Genomic DNA, 9602 nt, shown 5'->3' on the forward strand with positions numbered 1-9602 from the left:
TTTCATAGATTCATAATTATCTTTTCTAGTTGTTCAACTTAGCTAATGGTAATTAGAATTTGGTTTGGATAATATAGTTTACTTTGAAAATGTTTGAAACATCTTACCGAGAGAATCACATGAAAGCCAAATGTTCACAACCAATGAATGGCATGACATTCATATTGTATTAATCAAGATGGTATAAAAAGATGTTGACATAAGTACACCATAAGAACAGATTTTACATTATATACACATCTACTATTGTCATGTCAATCATTTCATCTGTGTACAGGCGTTTAACCATGGAGATCCTTTTCATACGGTTGTTTAATGATGCCGTAACTCTTCTATACGGCTGTTTAACCATGTCTATCTCTTCTACAGACTCGTTTAACTCTAGAAAGCGATAAAATCAATCGCTGATGGCACCCTCATCGAAAAAAGGTTTACATATTCAAAAACCTGAAACTTTCTCCAGATTCACTTAACAATAACCATCTTTCAAGGATTTGCAATGGAATTTTTTTTTTCTTTTTGATATGCTTTATTATAATACATATATGCTATATTTTAGACTATTATTAGTGTGGATATATTTAACAATGCCTAAGAATATAATATCTATTTAATAAAGGAAAGACTAGCAGCCATTTCATTAGTAGTGCCAATTTCACATTTCATAAAATAAAGCCATAGCAGCAATCTATCATGTCAGTGACTCTTTACACTAGGAATATTATTTTTCAACATAGACTAAACTGCATTTTAGCCATTTTACCTAGTTACCCTTTACAGAACTGAACAACTTATATCCCTTTTGCCTCTCCAACATCTGTAGTACAAACCAACAAATCTCAACCGCCGAAACCGAAGGTCTTAATGGAGGGTTAATATGTAATTTTGTACAGACTTCAAATCTTTAAGAGGATTGGTTAGAAACACTATAAGCAAAGCATGAACAAATTGTCAGGGTGCATTCTTCTTGCTTATGAGTGTAGGGGTAATAGAAGCAAGCCCGATGAGAAACAAGGTTCCGATTGAATGGATGTCATACAAGTCTCTGATTGACTGTAATTCACCAAGAGTTATTCCCGCCTGTTAAAAAAAAACAGAGTACGTTTAAACATTCGGTTGTATAGAACTGATTATTTGACCTCTAAATGTTCAGATAACCAGAACCAGAATTCGTTTATCCAAATTGACATTTCATATAATAAATTTTTAAACGCACATCCAAATACCCTTTTAAGATAGTGGTGTACCCGTAAAAACCGACTTTTGTTATTAAAATTAAGGATTAAAATTTTTATTTTTTAATATGTAGTATTTATAAGAAATTAATAAATGACGTAGCTAAAATTTTTAGACGCAAATGTGTCAATAAATCATTAACTAACAAAAAAAAACTCTAGGCCCAAAGTTTCAGGCCCAATATCGTTATTGCGGGCCCTGTTTTGGGCCCAAAATTTTCAAACCCACAGGACAAAATCAAAATCACACAAACTGAAATGAACCCATTGTGAACACTGAAACCGAAGGTTTTCAAAAGCCCAAAAATCAAATTTTTGGTTCGGTTTGAGCCCAAACCGACCAATGCACTTCTTACTTGAAGACGAATATATTAAAAACTAAGCACATAAAGGTTAAGAAGAATAATACCTTGACGGTCACGTAAGCAGCTGGAATAAGTCCAATTGTAGTTCCAAGTAAGAATGTATGATAAGGCACATTTACTATTGGCGAAGCAACATTTATGAACATATTAGGCAGGGTCGGGGTCAACCTTAAGAAAAGCATGTAATTCAGCAGCCCGTCTCGCCTTTTAGCCACCTAAGCAAGCAAAACTAAAACCCTTAACCTCTTCAACAGATAAAGATCCAGGCTTTTAACTTCCGAACCAAGCCAACCCACTAGGGGTGTGCATGGGTCGGTTTTGGATATTTTGAAAACACATAAAGCCATAGGTTCAGATTTTTTAGTTCACTTATGCCAGTTAATTTGGTTTCATGATCATATTTTGTCCTAATTTTTCTTGAACTTATCAAATATTAATGTTTACTTATGATAAACAAATTATGTTGTTACACGACAATCAAAATTTCAAAATGCTATAATTTAAGAGATTTCATGCCAATGAGAATATACTTATTATGACTTTTAACTCGTTCAAGCCACATTCATTTTAGCAAACATTTTAAAGTTTAGCAAATTTACCTGATCTTGGAAGAAAATCAATTTATCGGGCCATAAAGACGAGATAAGGGGTCGACCAATCAAATTAGATAAAAAATAACAAGATGACGCGCCGGCAGAAGCAGCAAAGACAACGAGAGTTACGCCTCTTAGAACACCAAAAAGGGACCCCGCAAGCAGTGACATTAAAACAGTTCCCGGGATCATAAACGTTTGCATAAAGATATAGACCACGCAATATCCCACTAACACTTATACAGTGTAATCACTTGTATATCCCTCTATATTATCTCTGTGAAAAATCAAGAAAAGACATTAATGCTTTCAAACTCATACCCCAAAACACATTGTATAATAAAGAAACATATAGACACATGTCAAAAATTTGACTCATTTGTTTGCCATTTGTTTTCAAATTGGTAATTGCATCTTACAGAACTAGAAATTATTAAATAGAATATATAAATTAGGGCTTAATGCAATATTGTTACATGTAAGGTATCATATATTACTGACCAATGATTTATAATAATTAATTACAAAGGAAACCTAATCAAATCATATCAAACGATATTACAATAAACCATACGTTATATAGTTTATCTAATATAAACTCGGATGAACATATTTGCAGGTGCTTTTAGGCACTTCACATTCATTTATCTTAATAGCCAGAAATTCATAATCTTTTTATTCCAATATTCCAAAATATTAAGCAATCAAATTGCAAAATTGGAGATAGACTATTAGATTACATGACAAAAAACATATTTAGCTATTGATCCAATTTCAAAAATCAAGACTCTAGGCCCTTTAAGCTATCACAAGAATCATAATTGATAAGTATCATAAAAAAGTTATTAAAAAATTATCACATACAAGAATCATAATTACAATAAAGGCCATCAATCTAAGGATACCAGACTTTGCCTATTAAAGAAGGATGCTTTTGTTCTTAATAGAATTCATATGAGATTACACTTCAATAATTGCATACAAATCAATAAAATTATCAAAAATCCCAATCCAAAATAAAGAAAAAAAAAAACCAAAACTTTATAACACAACCCGGATCCAATTTCACAGAATTAAAAGCATATTTAGTTATGGATCCAATTTCAAGAATCAACAATTTAGACTCTTTATTCACCTCACCGTAACAATTTATCAAAGACTATGACATACAAGAATCATAATTGCAATAAAGGCCAAAACTATATGGATTTTAATCATACAAATGAATAAAACGGTTAAAAAAACAAAACTTGGAACACAACCCAGATCCAATTTGACATAATAAATTAAAATACCTAAGAATATGAAGATCTTCAAGTGTTCTTGGAAGCTTGAGGAAGCTGTAATCAGAATCAGGCAATGTAAGGTAAACAGCGAGGAGACCAAGGGCGAAACTCAAGAAGACACCGGACGCACCCGCTATCTCCCAAATGGTTAATGGGAATTTAGATGATAGTGCTAATGATTTAACCTTGTTTTCCCCATTATTATAATCATCTGAAGACGAAGAAGAAGATGTTATTGTGTCCTGTTGTTCCATTGGAATTGAATTGGATTAAAAGGGGTTATGAGGATATATATTGGATTATTAATAATGAGGAATTGAGGGAAACATTGGCACTGGGAATGGAATGAGAGGAAGAAAGGTAATGGGTTATTATTATTATTGGGTTATAGGTAGGTAGCTTGTGAGGCAATTCTGTTGATGGTGGTGATGGATTTGGGACTTTTTTTTTTTTTTAATATTTATCAATGTTTTCGGTTTGGTTTAATGTGATTATCATTATATCATGGGGTTGGTTTCAGAATATTCGTTGCATATTATTATTGGAATTCTGTCACGTTTGGTGATTGCTGCATGTGCATATTGTTATTGGTGCCATGTTATTTTCATTATATAACTTACAAAATATATATTCCGTATATATATTTTTTTTGTCAATTATATGTCATACGTACTTAAATTGTGTAACATGAACATGACGAATTTAACTCATCATTTATTTAAAAGTGTCGAACAGGTCGGCGAGTGGCGGTCAAGTTGTAATCATGCGAATTGGCTTGTTGTGTTGGTTGTAAAAATGGGTTAATGGGTCACAAATAAGTAACTGGGTCGTCAAGTTTATTTAAATGAGTAAAGCATGTCAATCTGGCTATTGGTTGGCATATCCCGACTTAGGGTCTAAGAGTGTGATACCCAGTTGGTACATGTTTTGTAAATATGTAAGAGTTGCGGTTTATTTTAGCTAAAGACTTTATAAAATATTAATTTACATTGAAAACTTACTCGGGAATTAAATACCCGAGTATTTGGTTGCTAAATATTGTTTTTATATTTTACAAGGATTATATTCAAAATTGAGCCATCTTGTATCGCGATCAACTATCCGCGTGACTCTAATCCTTGTCTATAGCTACCTGCACTTAAATATCTGCAATGATTGGGAAAATATGTCAGCGATGAGCTGGTGAAACATTGACTGACTCTTAAAAGAATTTATAACAGTCGCTAAATACAAATATAGTTTTATGTTCACAATCTCAACAGGAATGCGGTCATTCCTAGGATTTGTAGCACTGCCCTACACACACAATTCCAGAGTTCCCTGAGCTACATAGCCCCTGTTTGGAGATAGAGTTTCCCCTAAGCTATGTACCCTGTTTGGAGAGTCGGTTATGACTGACTAGGTTTTCTATGCCTGTTTAGTCAGTTATGTTTGGATCCAGACACATGTGTAATCGGTCTGAGTTGCTTTTATTTTCTATTTTGTATTGCAATGATTTTAAAGATCATGTAATCTCATACAAATGTTTATCAGACTCTTTGTAATAAACAACCTATTTACTACAAGAGTAAAAATGTCTATCTGTAAAAGGTTTAACGTATTTACCTGTGATTTTCGGTTTGGTGACGTTTGAAAACCTTTCACGTCTATATGATGTTAACCTAGTGTAAAATATGTTTGTATAAATACCTTGATGGTGTTTCTTGATCGAGCAGCAGACCTTAAAGTCTAGTTTAACCTTGATAGAGTTACAGTCGTTTATGAAAACATACTTGTATTTATATATGACATTTGGAATAGCATGTTTTGGCCTAATAAGTTCGATCATGTTGGTAAGTTTCTACAGGTAAGTAAACAGGTCTTGCGGTTGATTGGGATTTTTACGAATTACTTTTCTTAGGCAAGAAACTTACTACTAGTGATATCCCCCTTCCAGTTAATACATGCCCGTCAAAATATATAGTTATGATAGCATTACTTCTTATTAAAGTAATGTCATTTTCTTTGTAAAAACATTAGTTAGAATATAGAAATCTTTCAAGGTTAAAGACTATACCCTCGACTAGGTCTCAGCTATTATAACTATATATTAAAATAACTTAAACATAACCCTACCTTAAATAATCACTCAAGAATAGTAATAAGAAGAAAATAACAGCAACTCGTCGGCAGAACTTCGATAAGAGAGACGGTTTGGACGTTAGCAGGGATTCGGGGCTTCGTAACTCGCATGAACTTCGATGAACAAGTCGTCGATTCGTCAGGAAAGTTGGGGCACAAATTCCAAGGCTAAGTGTGTGTTTAGAAAGGTGTTTTGGTATGAATTTGGTTCAATCCCGTAGCTCCCCTTTTATAGGCAGATTTTGGCTCCCATCGTGATACGTGATGGGGCTTTTCCTATGGTTGTTGCGTATCGCGGCGCCGCAATTCATGAAATCACGCCACGTGTTGATGTCACACCCCGCCAAGAAGGAAACGCAGGATGTGATGGTTATGGTTCTCGTAGGCTTTGTTCATGCGAAGGCACTCCTAGTGACGCATGTAATTCCAAGATAGTTTCCTGAAAAACATACTTAAAAAAGTCAACATAAAGTTGGTGAGTTCACGTGTTTATTGACATGATGTAACTGATGTATATTTGAAAACCTCAATAGTAAATAAGTGAAATAGTTCCTTCTGAAAGCAGTTATACGTCTATGTGTTTTATAGTGTTTCATAGCTATCCTCAAAAACTATATAATTGGTTCGGAATGTTTCATAGTTTTACTCGAAACTTATGGTAATTTGTAAATTATTCAAAATGTTTGAGCGTTTTCCCTAAAAACATTGATAATGTATAAATGTATATATTCATGATATTTGATCGTTTTTTCAAAAAACGTTGATGATCTATAAATGTATATATTTGTAGGGTCAAGTTATTCTACAAAGGGGGACAAAAATGAGAAGGATTTATAGCCACAAAAAAAAAACCCTTCAAAAAGATTTAAAAAGTTAAATAACAAATCATAACTCAAAATTTAACAAAAAAAAAAGTAAAAAACACAAAAATGTTTCCACCGTCTTCCTCGTTCTAAAAAAAATGTTAAGGGAAAAAGATCATTGTGTCTTTTTATTTATCATTGTGTTTTGTGTTTATTTTCGTCATTGATTATGTTTTTTTTCCTTGACATTGGGTCTTTTTTTCTTGATATTGTGTTATATTACTCAACTTTGTGTTATATTTTGTTCGGCATTGTGCTATATTTTGGGATTTATTGTGTCTTTTTCTAGTTATAATTGTGTCTTTTGTTCATTTTCGTCACTGTGTCTTTTGTCTCTACATTGTCTTTGGGAACGAGAATGACAAGGGAAACATTTTAGTTTTTTTAATTTTTCGTTTTTTATTTATATTTTAATTTTTGATTTTTTTATTAATTTTTTGAAATTTTTTTTTGAAGGGTTTTTTGTGTGGCCACAAATCCTTCTCATACTTCTCATTTTTGTGCCCCTTTGTATTTTAAATTTTTCCATATTCGTAATGTTTGATTGCTTTCCTTCAAAACCATTGATAATACACAAATGTATATATTCATAATATTCAACCATGGTTTTCCTCCGAAAACGTTGATAAGAATTATATGAGCCTATAATAACCAAAACAAGCAAAAATAAACAAATTCGTAAACCTGTAGGGAATACGAATACTATGTAACTCCATGAGACATAACCAAACCTTTGATATCCTTGCCCTACTTCTCGCTAAGCGGGTAACAATGTGGAATATATTGCTATCATTCAATCCTCAAGGTCGGTGGTTAGTGCGACTAACCGTGATAGGGGGTGTCAAACCCAATGGCACTATTCGATATTTCCACGGCTAAATCCATAGCTAATGGTTATACTTAGACAGGGAACTTTTCGAGCTCTTGAACCAAACACCTCATGGAAATATAAAAATAAAACAGAGCTTTGTTTTCGTATTATCATATAAAATAGAACTAGTGTATTTTTCCTAAATAGAAGACATATAATTGAGCCTTGTTTTCGTATTATTACATGAAATATAACTAGTATGTTTCCCCCAAAAATAATTATAAAACAATACAAATGGGGAGTGAGACTCACCTGATTCTCGAACATATGCTAGATAATTATAAGTCAGATTCCCGACCTATGAGTACCCTATAAGGTGCGAAGACAATTAAGATCTAATGTTTCATTTCCGACACTTACACGTTTACGACTGCGTTTCACCCAACTAGTTAAAAGTGTTTCAATAGGGTGTTAACTTAAATGTGATTCGACAACCTGTTGATGATTTGTTAATGATTTGCTGAAAGAAAATATATATTTATACTAAATATACGTACACACACATTTATGCTTTTGTTTCGTTTTATAAAAATATTTTCACAAATGCTATATTTACTCTCGAAATATATACTTTTTGCTAACACAAATTCATGCAAGTTTTTACTACGTTCTTGTAAGACCCTGAAAACCCGAAAATCCTACAGCTGGTAATCATATCCAAAATTCTCAAAAATTTAAAGCCAAACAAGTTCATTTCATTAAAACCAGTTTAGAGTAATAAGCAGCGGAAAATGTTAAGTATTAAAAACCCCAAAACCGGAGACATGTGCCCAAAATCAAATATAAAATAAAATGTTCGTTTTATTTGGAAAGTCCTCGACTAGGAATGCCTTCAACCGCCCGAGTAGTCTCCAGCACATCCAAGCGATAATCTCTAGTCCTTAACCTGAAAATCAAACTAACATACACACAAAGTCAGCTTGAGCTGAGTGAGTTCACGTTTTAGTAATCAACATTCATAAATCATTTCAAAGGTTATAGGTATAAAACAGTATAGGAAACAATAGGCAAATAAATAAATAAACAATCACCAGATAATATATTCACGGTCGAACACGCGTACGGGCCTCCCCACCATGGGATTTAAGAACCCGAGTACTATATTTGACCCGAACGCGGTAAGACATAAGCACGTCACACGAGATTTAAGAACCCGCCCCGGGATTTAAGAACCCGAGCAATATATCACGGGATTTAAGAACCCGAGTAATATAGTTGACCCGTCCACAATCACCATGCACACACACATCAATAGGCCTACTCATATAAATCTTAGTCACAAAGAACTAATTAATATCAACAATCATAGGCCATAAGTTAATATATATATATATATATATATATATAGTTCCGTTCAAAATATGAACTAAAGTAAGTAGGTCTACTCGTATTCAATTAGTACTAGACCTAATAACATCCACGAACCTAGACCATAAACAACATATAACCATTAAGGAATTCATGACCAAAACGCGTCCAAAATATCCGAAGGCATATAATGTGGTCCACACCTAGTTCCATAAATGTTCAAATAATAATAAAACTACGAGATGCCATCCAAATAATTGTCACGAGAAAAATTGAGTAATAATGGTAATAGAGTGTGTATGCTAGCCCAAAACGTAAAATGAGTTTAGAAGAGCATCATGAACTCACCTGACACGAGCCACACAAATAGCAACGGGCTAGTGAACCCCTAAGTACTCTCACAAATCAAACGCCTGTCGGATTACACACAAAGATTACTAATGGAACCGTACCGACTCGCTTATCCTATGAGGCGTTCTAACATGATTTGATTGACCTACAGCCTCAACCATTCCAATTCCAATGACAACAGCCCCCGAGGCCTCATTTTTACCAAAACTACCCTTAGTTAATTCCGGGGACAAAGGATTTCCAAGCTACACCCAAAAGTTGTTAATTATATCGAATGCGCGCGTTAACGAGTTGTTTATGCATTTAGCAACCAACTCCGCCCCGTGTGGACCGAATTTAGTATAATTACAGCCAAAAAGTCCACACGACACTACACGAGTTGGATGGGTCGGCAATTCGTTTGTACAACGCATAAACTACCAATTAAACGCGAATTTGCGTTGTACCGACCCGTTTGAGCAACCGAAAACCAATTCAGACCCATTAATATAAAAATAAATTTTTTCACAACCCGTATATCATACCGAGGCCACACAGTCTGAATTGGTTTTTAATCCCCTCAAAAAATGCGCTAAACGCAACAATCAACAATATTTTTGTTATGAAATT

General features: G+C 33.6%; 1 pseudogene across 1 annotated transcript; it reads right to left on the reverse strand.

Moving 5' to 3' along the window:
* Positions 1–644: 644 nt before the first annotated feature.
* Positions 645–3733, reverse strand: LOC143604787 (putative membrane protein At4g09580; annotated as a pseudogene). Its single transcript, XR_013148357.1, has 4 exons — positions 3489–3733; positions 2200–2470; positions 1645–1815; positions 645–1080 (listed from the first exon to the last, which is right to left on the reverse strand). The product of XR_013148357.1 is annotated as a putative membrane protein At4g09580 (transcript).
* Positions 3734–9602: the final 5869 nt, after the last annotated feature.

Source organism: Bidens hawaiensis, unplaced genomic scaffold (genome assembly GCF_021521415.1).
Source record: "Bidens hawaiensis isolate Kalapana, Puna unplaced genomic scaffold, B.hawaiensis_p1.1 tig00066664_1, whole genome shotgun sequence".
NCBI classification, from domain to species: Eukaryota; Viridiplantae; Streptophyta; class Magnoliopsida; order Asterales; family Asteraceae; genus Bidens; species Bidens hawaiensis.